At 39.5% G+C, this 14,684-nt stretch overlaps 1 protein-coding gene across 2 annotated transcripts in view; it reads right to left on the bottom strand.

The window, feature by feature from the left end:
* Positions 1 to 4,665, bottom strand: part of nr4a3 (nuclear receptor subfamily 4, group A, member 3) — an 81,269-nt gene extending 76,604 nt beyond the window's left edge. For both annotated transcript variants that reach the window (XM_039736325.1, XM_039736328.1), the window contains exon 1: positions 4,302 to 4,665. The gene's annotated coding sequence lies outside the window, so the exon portion shown is untranslated. The remainder of the gene's footprint in view (positions 1 to 4,301) is intronic.
* Positions 4,666 to 14,684: the final 10,019 nt, after the last annotated feature.

Below are 14,684 nucleotides of genomic sequence, written 5' to 3'. Positions count from 1 at the left end.
TAAAGATTATATGTGTTGTAAAGTGACTGATAAAAGTCTAATCCTGACTACAGGGACACTGATGGAAACATTTTGTACAAACATCATACAGAAAACCACAAATGCAAGGAACAAGTGAACAAGTAGAGATGGACAAGGGACTTTAGAGACCTTCAGAACTTAACTTGATGTAAATTTGGGAAAATTTGGTAAATAGGATGGGTGATCAAGGTTGTTTTAATGTCCTTTACAGTATTTAATGTTGTTATTGCACCTGTAAATTTACAGTAAATTACTGGCTACTGAGTTGCATTACTTTTACAGTTAGCATGTAAAAATACAGTAGATTAATGTAAATTGAAAATGGTTAATTATTGTAATTCAACAGTAACATACTGCTACATCACAGTAATTTTCTTGCCCAGTTTACTGTGAAGTCACAGTGTGGTATGGTAATTTTATTGTAATGTACTGTAATATGATACAGTAAAATACTGTAAAAGTAATGCAACTAGTAGCCAGTAATTTACTGTAAATTTACAGTGAAATTTTTACAGTGTACTATCTCTATAAAACATTGTGTTTGTGTAAGTAAACTTTAACTATTAGCCGAACATGACACATAATAGGGTATGCGAGCATTATAAGTTCATATACAACATCATTGGCCTTATACAATACGTTTAACTGTTAATTTGACCAATTTGGCACAAGTGTAATCTACGGATTTTGCCGTGCAACAAGTAATAATCGGCTAAATGAAGTACAGCTAACAAGCAACGGAATATTTTTAAATTTAGGTGACATATTTGCGACGGACAACTTGAAATTAATCTCTTTAAATAACTAAAGGCAGACGAAAAATGTGTATTTCTACCTACAGCTTTGGCAGAAGAACAATGATTTCCTTCCATAAAAGTAGTATAGCCAACAAATAAAAGATACAGTTATTGTTTGAAGAACGGCGCAGATAATAACGTTAAGATTGGAAAACATTGAATGCGGGAAAATTAAAATGGGCTTGGCTTAATAAAAACTGAAAGAAATAGTACAACTGTCAGATGTAAGAAAAGTTTGATCATTCGTCATTTTCAAGTGGACTGTATTATTAGAACGTGCAGACTACCTATTTAAGTATTGTATAATGAGAGGTTTAATAATAATATATTTACATGCTGATAATGAAACGTCATCACGGCTGTTGTCGAGAATATCTGGCATTACCAGTTTCTCAAAAGATCTCTCAACCCTCGAGATATACTTGTCGAAATTGGGAGTATAAGCAAGTGAATGAGGTTCTGAAAATTTCTGTTTGTGCTATAAAAAGAAATAATTAGCCAGAATAGACAGGTTGTTCTAGCTATTCCAGAAGTATATCTTTATTGCCTGTCAAAAGGTACGATACTCTCAAGCTTCCATTCTACTAACCTGCCCAACGATCGACAGTTAACTTCAGCCTCTCAGCGACTCCACAGGTTTGTAAACGCTAAGCGTTTAGCGCCACCTCTCTTCTGAGAAATGAATTTTGTTCCATAAAAAGAAGGGAACAAAGTCCTTTTTTTAGTTTCGAAGAATACGACGAAAAACTCGAAAATCGAGAGCCTGCTTAAGAGGCTATTTTCTCATTTCATGCGATGGCACACGAAACTTGTGACTTCTCTTTTTGATATCAAGTGAAACATCATTTACCTCGTCTTCGTGCCCACGTTTTGAAACAAAAAAAAAAGAAAAAAACTCATTTGTGGTAAAGAACAATTGCATTTCTACACAAAGCTAAAAGTCAGTATTACTTTTTCCATAAAACGAAGGTGCTGAGATAATTGTACTCCTGTCCGGCTTACCAGTTTACTAAGAAATGCAAAACGTAACTTAAAACAGACTTTGTGTCACAATGGCAAATTTGAGCAACACATGACTGTCTAGATTTGAAGAGGGTTAATTTTATTGTATTCGACTTAGATATTGTTTTACCATGTCAACTAGTGAACCTTTGAGGTGACATTTATATGTTATATCAGTCCGTAATAATTTACTGTCGGTTTATGGTGCAGAATCTATCTATCTATCTATCTATCTATCTATCTATCTATCTATCTATCTATCTATCTATCTATCTATCTATCTACAGAACTTTTCATTTCCATGCGTGTATTTTCTAATTATTTATCTTAAAAACGATTCCTTGTAAATGCTGCAACTGCCATGAGCATCTGAAAATATCTCAATGAAAAGTGTAATGATTTTTCTTTACCTAAGTTGTTTTTTATTATTATTATTATTATTATTATTATTATTATTATTATTATTATTATTATTATTATTAATTGTAAATGTAAAAAGGCTAGTCAAAGTTATCATATAGTGCCTTTCATGTTATCTGTCTGTCTATCTATCTATCTATCTATCTATCTATCTATCTATCTATCTATCTATCTATCTATCTATCTATCTATCTATCTATCTATCTAATCTGGTCACCATCACTTCATTGGATATTAGCGCAACTTTCTAAAGGACGCCAATACTAAACGGCATGTCTGGCAGAACGAAGTAAATCAGCCGGTTTCCAAGGAACAGCCCATGTTCTCTTAAACATCCTTCTTATTACAACAGCAGCTCTGAACTTCAATAATCCAGACAGAGACTTGCAGACAAATAAATGAGAAAGAAAACGTAGTGTGTTCCAAAGCATCAGAAGAACCCATTTCTGCTGTTTGAGTTTATATCAAATAGTTCAGACATTGTGTAAATAAAAACATAACTTAATAATGTGATATGCGTAAGGAAAGACTATTTAAAATGTTTTTTTCTTGCTGATTAAGTTAGTAAATTGATTTTCTTTCTTTCTTTCTTTCTTTCTTTCTTTCTTTCTTTCTTTCTTTCTTTCTTTTAAGTACAACGGCATATCCGTTATCCTGCATATTACAATGTACATTATATACACTTTCTATGTGCAACGGGTCTACTGTGCGTTTTATACGAGTCCGTTATGACAGTTCCATCGACTCACTTTCCAACCTACTTATCCAGTTCTGTTTTGCGGGGAGATGGAGTCTACAATGCAGGAATATCGCCTAGGCACCATTGTAGGGCACATTCTTTCACATAATTCTTTCATATATCTAGAATTTACAATTACTAATCAGCCTATGTCGCGGTAGTAATAACAATAAAAAACTACAACAAAATGTTTAGTTTGAGAATGAAAACTTTAAAGACTCCCTAAGTGGACACGAGACTGGGCAATGTTATTCTCTTTGACGGGAGTTTACATGAGCATTGTATAACTAGTTTTTAACTTATTTCGCACTGTTAGTTAGTACTTTCGTTGACAGCATCATTAAAATAAATGTGTAAGACATCATGTCGCCCTTCCCACTTCTAAGTAAGACGCACTAAAAGGGCAGCCTTAACGTTATCTCTAAGATTTTTATATTTTTTTTTACCATGGAAGTAACCTTTGTCAAGTTTTGTTTATTTTATGCTCGATAACTCAACCCTTTTTTATTAGTGCATGAACACGTTATACTTAAAAATATATTGCCATTAGCTAATGTCATCTGCGGTATTTTAGATATATTATGATAAAAATCATGGCATAGTAAGTACTCTAGTGGCGCAACAAACATGATCCATATTTCTGCATAAAACATGAAACTTCAATCATTATACGACCAGGTCACTTTAAAAAGGAAACTGTTGAGTTTATAGATCGTCTTTTCTTAATCATCATTATAAAGTACAATGCTAAGCTTTTGGAAAGAAAGAAAGAAAGAAAGAAAGAAGGAAAGAAAGAAAGAAAGAAAGAAAGGTGTATTATGTCAAGGGTGGATCTTGCTTTTAGAATATACTCTTTCACCAGTGAAGAGTTTGGACCAAATTGTACCTCAATTTTAACCCAAAGAAACAAGCGCGCAAATTTGGCCACAGCGTTGCCGAGCACCCCGTGCGGCACTGTGCTGAGCCCCGCTCGACTCTTGCTGGTTCTGTACTACACACACACATACAGACACACGAACACGCTCACTCTGGAGCCGGGTGGCATCCCATTTCCATGACAACTAGCAAGAATACTCGCCGCAATTAAACACATAGAAAACGTCTTTAGCCCTTTTCGAATACATTTATCGGCTCCAATCAAATTCGACACGAGTACAAACATTCAAGAAAGCCGAAAATGTCTTCGTTGAAAAGAAACACATACAAAACAATAACTGATATTCTGTCTTTTTTTCTCTCTCGAAAAGGCAACAGTTGTCCCCTTTTCTAGCAATAGCCATAGCAACTTTCGCGAAGTCCACAAATAACTGATTAATACCTACTTGCTTGCTGTAGCGGTTCCGTCTTTACATGTGGTATACGCCTCCTAAAAGTTGCGAGTAGATGTCCAGCATAATTAAAATGGGCAAATGATAATAATAATAATAGTCGCAGCAGAATGTTCCCTTGCAGTTAATATAGAAGGCAGTAATTACTCCGACTGCATCGAAATGAATGGATGCGATCCTGTAGTGGTTCGTCCGTACTGGTGATGCTAATGATGCGCCGTGTTGCAGCTCCAATGTGGCTTTGTTTATGTGCAGAGAGAAGCGAGGTTGTGGACTGAGAAAAGTCCAATTGCTAGTAGTCATTTATGTGAGAGCGCTTTCTCCATAGAGCGTTTGGTATGCAGGACGTCAATGTGACGCCATGGGAGAGGTGACGTCACTCACTGTAGTGCTCTCCCCTCCGCTGAAGCCCTGCCTAACTGATACAGTAAGAGAGCATGGCCAAAAAATGGTTTCATGTTTCTTGGTACGAAGGAAGCAGAAGTTGTCAGCGGGAGGTAGAAAACCAGAAATCAAAGAAAACATTCGCGTCACAAATAATCCCCCTATTTAGCACTGATTTGAAGAGAAGCAAGTACGCGCACTTACGACTTAAGGGTAGCTTTTCATGTTTAGTAAACTGTAATGATCAAAGTTACACTAAATATTACTAGTACGCACAGGGTTTAACTCTAGGTCATGGGTTTTAATCCAGGACTCTCATTTGCATGTTCTCACCATGCTCAAGTGTTGACTTTTCGTGCATTATTACGGTGATCAGTGCCTCTAAATCGTCTCTGTATTAGAAGGTATAAATGTCTGTATGATTTGGATTCAGCTTTGTGTTTGATCCTACCTGTACTCTTTATCACTGATGAGTTTGTACTGTAGAGTGCTGCAGTGCCTTCCACCTGCATCACACAGAATTGACTGTTGTGCACGACCCTCCTGAAAATATGGAGAATGGGAGAATAATACATATTATCTCTCCAGTCACTCATTTGTAGATCAATTCAGAGTTGAAGGTGGGTAGGACACAGCATTGGGTGCAAGGGAAGAATCAGCCCTGGATGGAATGCCATTCCAAAGCAGGGGACATTCAGAGAAAAAGAGAAAGATCAGAGTCACCAACTAACGTAACACGCTTATTTTTGACATGTTGGAGGAAATGGCCAGACTCACACAGAGAGAACATGCAGACTCTACTCAGAGAGAGGAGGTGTCATTAGTTTTTTTCCACAATTTTTAAAACTGAAATAAAATAGAGTGTCATCTTTAATGACATGAGGCTAAATCAAAGAGAGATAGAAAAAGAAACATCCAATTTATCCATTTTGTAAACCCACTTATCTGGAGCAGGGTCATGAAGAAGCTGGGGCCTTGAACAGATCAACGGTCCATGGGTTAACATACACACATATCAGGGCCAATTTAACACCACCAACCCACCTAACTTGCATGTCTTTAGACTGTGGGAGGGAACAGCACAGACATGGGGAAAACATGCTGACTCCACTGTGGGAGCACCCAGCCTCTTTGTTGTGAAGCAGCAGGGCTACCACTGTGTCACCATGCTGCCCAAAACAAGAAACGAGCCGAAGAGTGTGAATAGTTTCATTTTTATTTGATTTGTATAATCTGTTTCATAGGAACATATTATCGATAGAACCATTGCATTAACCACCTCAAGTTTTAGTATAAGGTTATGCTATTAATATTATATAACATCTTCTATCTCTTTATAGGTCTGTCTGTTTACAAAGTATGTTTTGTTAACATATTTTAGAAAACATTTCTAAACTTTATCCTGATTAATAGCCTTAACCTGCTGTTCCCACATAGAGTTACATGGACCCTATGAACATATACAAATACACATATGTACTCTTCTGACCTACTTAAATATCAACTGGAAATATCAGGCATTAGGATGTAACACGGTGATACCACTTATAAGAATCCTACACTATACAGAGATATCAATGTGTCCAGCAACTGACCATAACCTATACTGCCACTTACACATGGCATGACCAAGTTAGCCTTTTCACCAGTCAGTGCTGTAGTACTAGGGTGTTGTACCGTGCTAGCCATTGTGGATGTAATGAGAAGTCAAGCAAAATGACACCTTTTATTGGCTAACTAAAAAGATTATAATATGCAAGCTTTCAAGGCAACTCAAGCCCCTGATTACATCTTGCCCGAAGAAGGGGCCTGAGTTGCCTTGAAAGCTTGCATATTATAATCTTTTTAGTTAGCCAATAAAAGGTGTCATTTTGCTGGGCCAGTCAGTGTTCAAACAATACAAGAGTGCCACATATGTACATTTTGTGTGGGTGTGCACAGTTTGATAATTCATGCACATCTCCTGAGAAAATATCTGAATTTTTACTCACCTCCATAACCAAATACTTAATAATGAATTTTCACACGGCCCATTTAAATACTAAACATATACTGTAGGTTGGTTTCAGGCCTGTTCCATTATTCTAAGTGTAATATGCTTAAACATGGATCAATGTAAAACTGGCTTATGAATACTAAGGTGCTTTTTATTCTAAAGTGACCCCACTTCAGCAGTTTTCATGATTCTGCTATTTACTGCGGAGAGGTGTGAATTGTGTCATACTAGAAGCCTTTCTAATAACATTATTCAAAATTGTGGATTTATATGAAACTGGCATCGTGGCTTTTTAAAATCTAGCCTGGTGTCCTATTTGCTCCCCATAACCCAGGACTAACAGAAAAATTGATAGATGAGTAAAGCTTCAAGTTAGCATGAACTGCTTTTCTTACCCTTTTCCAATGGAAAGAGCTGAATTTGTGCACCCTGAGCAGAATGGTGTACTTATCCCATTACAGTAATTTTAAAATCTGCACATCTTCCTATTTTCTAAGCCTGTGTATCCAGGGCAGAGTTGTGGAGAAGCTGGAGCCTATCCCAGCTAGCTTCAGACACAAGGCAGGAACAATCCCCAGATTGGGTGCCAGTGTATGGTATGTGAACACACTCACAAACCTACTGTACACCAGGGCCAATTTATAAAACCTGCATGTGTTTACACGGTGGGAGGAAGCCCACATGAAAACAGGGAGAACATGCAAACTCCACAGAATACATGGGATGTGAACCCTGTCTACTTACTGCTAACGCTGCACCACTCTGCTGCCCATAATATTATAATTTTGGATCAGTTAAAGCATTAGATCCCAGTCACCCTGAATTGGATTAAGACAGATTAGGAATGTTATGTTATCTTTGTATTTGATTCCTTCAAACATTATCTCTTCTCTGCGAATCTGCTCATATATGCTGAGCTTTTTTAAAAAATGGAACATATACCTGGCTGCGGTGGGCTGGCGCCCTGCCCGCGGTTTGTTTCCTGCCTTACGCCCTGTGTTGGCTGGGATTGGCTCCGGCAGACCCCAGTGACACTGTAGATAGGATATAGCGGGTTGGATAATGGATGGATGGATGGATATATACCTGGATATTTTTATGCTTCACCATCTGCTTGTTCATTTTCCTAAGGTTTATCATGCATTTGAATTATTTTGCATTGGATTTGATTAGCTTGTTGGCTGGAAATGTATTGTGGATTACTTATAAAGAGTTTGTGATAATGAATGTTATGAAAGGTGCTATATAAAAAGGTATTCTCTAGTGTAAGAACTCATAAAGCTTTCATTTTCCAAACGTTCGATCTTTTCTGTTTAAGCAACATGTACAAATACACTCTTTGAAATGGGAAGTATAAACTCTTTGGGATTTGGTCTTTCGTGACCACTTGTTCTTTTTATTTTTATTCTATTTCTTTTTGTTAGCAGGTGTTGTGTCTTCCGCCTGATGTTACCCAGATGGATTCTGGCCCACTGCAATCTGCACTTAAGAATTAGAGAGTTCAAGAAATGCATGGATTTAAGGAATATGTTGTAATCGTGTCGTTTAATTTTCAGCTAGAAACTACAAATAACAATTCCATATGCACAAATTATATAATTGCACCTTTCAAACTGCGAATATGTGCTACGAGTAATATAAATAACGGTTGATCAACGGATTCGGAAACGCACGTTGCCATTTTTAGTTTTCTATCGCGTACCCAGAAAGAAAGAAATAAAGAAAGAGAAAGTGATCGAGACACACGGGGGAGTGCCAAAGCGACTCTCGAGCTAACGGCTTTCCTGGATTGCTGGAGGTGGGGAATGCACATGGCAGCGTCACTCGGCAAGTGGCACGCAAGGCTCAGGTAGGCTGCGGTCGAGACGAGCGTTTACATTCCGTGAGGCAGTGAAGGTGCCAAGTGAATCTGCAGACTAGGACCCGACCACATCCGACACGCCGCGTGGTGGCGTTGGTATCGTGTAGGCTGAGAAGACAGTATAAGTGAGTCGCATTTTTCATCAGTTACTTTGAACAACGTGAATAGAAGCCAGCACTGTGTACTTTTTTCAGCGTGACCCATAGCTTCATGCAAAACTCTGGATCGGGATTCAGCGTCTGATGTGATGTTTTTTTTTTTATTAATACTACCGCTAAAAAACGAACATGCGGCAACGAACAACTGGATACTAAAGGGGGCAGGGCGAAGTCGGGGTGAAGAGAAAGTCAGATCGAGCCAATCATGGACCTCGTGGTGTTCCGCGGACTATCTGCCCGCGTGCTCATCTTGGCCAATGATTAGAAACGTTCCATTCGCAAGGGGGCCGATAGAGGCGGGGCGAGGAAGCTGACGCACTTGAGGCGCGTGATTGACGCAGGCTCAGATGCTAATTTTAGCCAAGGGGTGGTGGGGTGCTGCGAAGCAGTACAGCGCCGGGGCGGACCCGGCTATTTTAGACTCTTGACTGAGAGCCAGCCAAACCAAATATAGTCCTAGACAGGTATTTTTAGCCGCCGCGTGTCCCTTTTTAAAAATCGGACCTGGAATATGTCATTTCTTTTTGGTTTATTCTGTGCAATGGAAGCAGGTCTGGAATTGTATTAGTTGCCTTCCTGTACCGAGTCCGGGTTTAAAAAAATAACTTAATTTGAAGTATAGCAAGCTTTGTAAGTTGATTCGTGGTTTGTTTCATTCTTTACTGAAGCTTTCCTCCACAAAGAATATTGGAAGTATGGAGCACTCGCAAGCGTTCGGCACACGCAGTTGTATTTGTATGTCTGGCGAATGTCGTACCGAGTAGTTTAGTGTTTCCAGAGCAAAGCGGACTGACTTGGTTTAGCGCTCGAGATCACAGAAAATCGGGACCACACAGGCGCGCCTGTCAGTACAAAAAAGGGGGAACTTTAAGAGTTATTTGCTGAGATGCAGGATCATTCGATTTCCTTTGGATTCAGTGTACATAATTAAATAACGTACACGGTTTAACTAAAAACATTTGATCGTTTTAACCTGATGGAACCATTTCATAGTTAGTTGAAGCTTTTGATATTAACCGAGATACATAGAAACAGGTCCAAATAAACTGAATATTACTGCGATCCCGTTAGTATAAAATGGTAAATAAAATTAAGTGACATTCTGTGAGTGTTAGCCGCTTTGAGTTAAGAGCTTTTTGGTACTTTTGACACATGTCTACGGTAAAGAAATCACTCGATATGTACACTGTTCTTTGCAAAAATTGCTAAAGCTGCTGCGGGTTAGAAGACAACCTTCAATAAACACTCAACCTTTGTGGTGCCGCATATTTTCAATTAGACGGTCTGGGCTGTGATGTTTTAATTAAACAGTCTGCTTAGAGCACTGTCCTGTACTCCCAGTACTCTGGTTCCTCATTGATCCCAGAGGACTTTGACTCTACTTACCTGTATCTTCCCAGTCCTGATGCTAATAACTTCATATCTCATGCTAAGCCTAATGTTTTATGGTCAGACGTGCTGTTACTCCTTAGGGCTTATCGTTAAATGGATAACACCATTGACACTTCATATTTCAGACTTCAGAGGCCCTCACATGACATACTTCGGTGTGACAGAGATTTGGTGTAAAACTTGTTCATCAGTAGATTTTTTTGTCACTTACCCATCATGCAGAAGACATGATGATGACATGAGAAAAAAGAGTCTCGCATCACAAGATGCCCAGGACCACAGAACGCGAAGGAAAAATATTTGGACAGCCACCCTGTGTAAACCTGGAACATGGCTGTTGAACTGGTAATAGCGACGTACTCATGAAGCTTAGATTTGTGAAACTTGTGGTTAGCAGTTTCTTACATTGTAGCATTTCTTTTTTCTGTTTTAACTCATTCAGGGTTGCCATAGGCCTTTTGCTGACCTAATTATTTGCTAGGTGCTCAGTTTTGGACTTAGATTCACTCTTCACTTTTCTCTTCTTTTCTTTCTTCTCTTCTTCTTGATGTGTTTCAGTGTTTTGGAAGTGTTCTTATCTCCATCCTTTGAAATGTACTTTTCAATAACTTTGTGTTCATGATCAAATTTTGTTTAGGAATAACACTAACTCTGTCTTCTTAGGATCATGTGCATTGACCAGTAGAAAACTTCACGGCGCGCACACACACACACGGATTTCATTCAGCTGTGTGTGTTTACAGACATTTGGTTAAGTGTGCCATGTAAAGCAGGTGGAATACTTGAGAAAGTAGTCATCTTCTGTTTTTTATCTGTAAATAATTTACAGAGGTCTGTGGAGGTTTACATGTGTATTGATCAAGAGGGAAAAAAGCATCAAATATTACTTTAAAATGTTATAATAAGGTTACCTTCTGCCATATTTCCTGATTATATATATGATTATTACATGGGTAGATAGATTATAGAATCTTTATGAAAGGCCAATCTTTATTCATCTCTCTCATGACTACTTGTGAAGTGATTACGTTAGAAACTTGATCTTGGCCTTAGTTGAAAGCTCATATGATTTAATATGTTCTGGAGATTAAAAAGAAATGTAGGTAGTGGAAACCTGGTGGGCAGAAAAGTTAATCGTAATTAAAGCATAGTCCCCACAAACCCATCTATTGACAATTCACAGTGACACCCAACATACGTGTTCAGAATCCATAATCAAGCATATACTCTTTCCATTTCATTTTAGGACTGTTAGTCCACATGTTTCACTAGTAAAATGAAAAAGTTGGAAAAGTTCAAATCCAGGTTGGGGTTACATTTACAGTGCAAAATGGCTGTAAGAGGCTGGGTGCTGGATCTTCTCTAAAGTGTAATTTAACTTAAGTAGTCAAACGTAATTAAAATACACAGCACACAAATACATATACGGTGCAACCTGCTCCAGAATGTATTGGCACTGTAACGGAAATTGGTTAAAAATAACCATTTAAAGTTAGAAATACATATAAGGATTCAAATATTCCTCGAAATTGCTATTTATTTGATAAAAAATAATTCTTATTGGAATTTTGTTTTGTTTTTGTATTCTCTCAAGAACATAAAAATTATTAGTACCTTATATGAATACCTTGTGTGCATCATTGGTGAACAAAACATCTTTAATTTTGTTGCTCCTGTAATCCAGAACTTGTTTGTTGTCTGTGACCACTTCCTGTTTATTGGAGGTGTAAATATGAGGTTGCACATTTGCAAAACCCTTATGTCATCCATCATCATGGGCAAATCCAAAGAGCATTCAACTCAGATGAGACTAAAGGTTGTAGAAATTAGGTAATGGTTATTAAAATCATAGACAGCTGACAATACCATTAAGCACAAGCAGGGCTATAGTACAAGGCATTTTAGAAGTATGAAGCAGTTGAAAATTTAGGAGGGCACATAAGCAAACTGCTCCAACACACAATGAGAAGGATGGTATAAGACACACAGAAAAACCAAAAGTTTAGTTTCTCAACTCTGTATTTTGGTTGACTCCTGGGGTTATAATATTTTTAAATTAATGGTTAGAAAACACCTCCACAATGAGAAGTTCTTGGGAGCAGTTTCACGAAATTAGTACAAGCCACAAGATGCTGTACCTGACGGAACCACAAATGGAGTTGTGGTTTTTAGTGAGATGAGACAACAATTGAAGTTTTTGGTCATGCACATGTGATGGTGCGGGTCCTGCTCCATGCTCCCTCTTCCAGCTTTGGGAGCCTCTTGAACCCAACACAGCCGGCAATGTAACCAGATGAGCTGTGCAATGAGGATAAATCACACTTGGGAGCAAGGGGATGGTGTAACAGTGTCCCGTGCTTTTATTTTTAACAAACAAAATCAAAACAAATGTTCCCCCAATAAAGTACAGAAACAGTCCATAAATAAATAATCCTTAAAAAATAGGTGACAAGTGGAGGTTAAAATCCAAAATAAATAGATCCTTTAAAACAATGTTAAAATATTGGCTGGAAGCTTTCCTTTTTAAAAACCTGGTGCCTTCTCCTTTTAACTGACGGCTCCCTTGCTTCTCCCATACAGGCCTTGCAACAGGGGAGTCATCCTATCCACAGGTGCAACTGACTCTCGACTGCTCTGGTAGCCTTCCATCCCCTGGCTACGTACAGCTCACACGCCGGACCGAGACTCTAGGTTTCCCCCAGCGGCCAGGGTGCTCACGCTGGGGCTCAAACTCCCAAGCCTCCCCCTTTCTTTTGTGCTGGCCCATGCTTATACGACTCCGTGTGCACAGCGTCTCAATCATGCACCGCTGGAAGCCAATGAAGTAGCTGAGAAAGATCGCACCCTCACGTGCAACTACCCCAACTACCTCATTAACACGCTGCAGTTGCATGAGTGCACCCACCGAGACTAACATGGCCAATGGATTATTAAAAAAAACTGGCCATTCTTTCAGAGCACAGAACATCATCGCCATATTTGGTGAGGAAGGGGGCTGCGTACAAAGAAAAGCACCAGATACCCACTGTGAAGTATGATAGTGGATCACTTGTGCTTTCGGACTGACTTGCTGCAAGTGGTCCAAAGGCTCTTGTGAAGGTTAATAGAAGAAGGAATTCCACTATATACCAGGACATTTTATTTCAAAACCTGACTGCCTCTCCTAGAAGGTTGAAACTTGTCCATAAAAGGACATGTTAATGCAATAGTGACCTCAAACACTCGTCAGAATTAACACAGAAATGATTTTAAGAGTGTAAAATCAAAGTTTTGAAAAGGCCATCTCAGGCTCCAGACTTGCACACCTGTTGTGTGAATTGCGGAGGGCAGAACACAAGCGCAAACCCTGGAACTGGAATTGTCCCACATGGAGTCGTGGTCCAAGATCTCTCTTCTGGTTTTTAATATTACAGAGAGGAGCTTGGTGCAGTGATTTTCTCTAAGGGAGTTCACTAAAACTGCTCAAAACGATTAAAGGAACACTTTGAATACACATCAGATCTCAATGGGAAAAAAGTTCTGCTGGATATCTCTACTGATCTGGACTGGATAATGTGTTAGAAATGAAAGGATGCCACATCGTTCGATAGAAATGAAAATTATCAACCTACAGAGGGCCGAATTCAAAGACACCCCGAAAATCAAAGTGAAAAAATGAAGCAGCAGGCTATAGAATTTTGCCCAAATTTCATTACAGCAACTCCAACTCGTACTCAGCATACCTGACAACATCGGCAGAGGGGTTGGGGCATGCTCCTAATGAGATGATGGATGGCGTCCTGGGGGATCTCCTCCCAGATCTGGACCAGGGCATCACTGAGCTCCTGGACAGTCTGAGGTGCAACCTGGTGGCGTCAGATGGACCGAAACATAATGTCCCAGAGGTGTTCTATTGGGTTTAGGTCAGGTGAGCGTGGGGGCCAATCAATGGTATCAATTCCTTCATCCTCCAGGAACTGCTGCATACTCTCACCACATGAGGCCGGGCATTGTTGTGCACCAGGAGGAACCCAGGATCCACTGAACCAGCCTATGGTCTGACAATGGGTCCAAGGAGTTTATCCCAATACCTAATGCCAGGCAAGGTGCTGTTGTCTAGCCTGTAGAGCTCTGTGTGTCCCTCCATGGGTATGCCTCCCCAGACCATCACTGACCCACCACCAAACCAGTCATGCTGAACGATGTTACAGGCATGTTACATGTTCTCAGGGTGGACCTGCCAATTCTGGTATTCTATGGCAAATGCCAGTCGAGCTCCATGGTGCCAGGCAGTGAGCACAGGGCCCACTAAAGGAAGTCAGGCCCTCAGGCCACCCTCATGAAGTCTGTTTCTGATTGTTTGTCAGAGACATTCACACCAGTGGCCTGTTTCAGGTCATTTTGTAGAGCTCTGGCAGTGCTCATCCTGTTCCTCCTTGCACAAAGGAGCAGATACTGGTCCTACTGATGGGTTAAGAACCTTCTATGGCCCTGTCCAGCTCTCCTAGAGTAACCTACTGTCTCCTGGAATCTCCTCCATGCCCTTGAGACTGTGCTGGGAGATACAGCAAACTTTCTGGCAATAGCATTAATATGCCAAAATGCGT

Source organism: Polypterus senegalus, chromosome 15 (genome assembly GCF_016835505.1).
Source record: "Polypterus senegalus isolate Bchr_013 chromosome 15, ASM1683550v1, whole genome shotgun sequence".
Taxonomy (NCBI): Eukaryota; Metazoa; Chordata; class Cladistia; order Polypteriformes; family Polypteridae; genus Polypterus; species Polypterus senegalus.
This window is presented reverse-complemented; position numbering and strand designations above follow the sequence as displayed.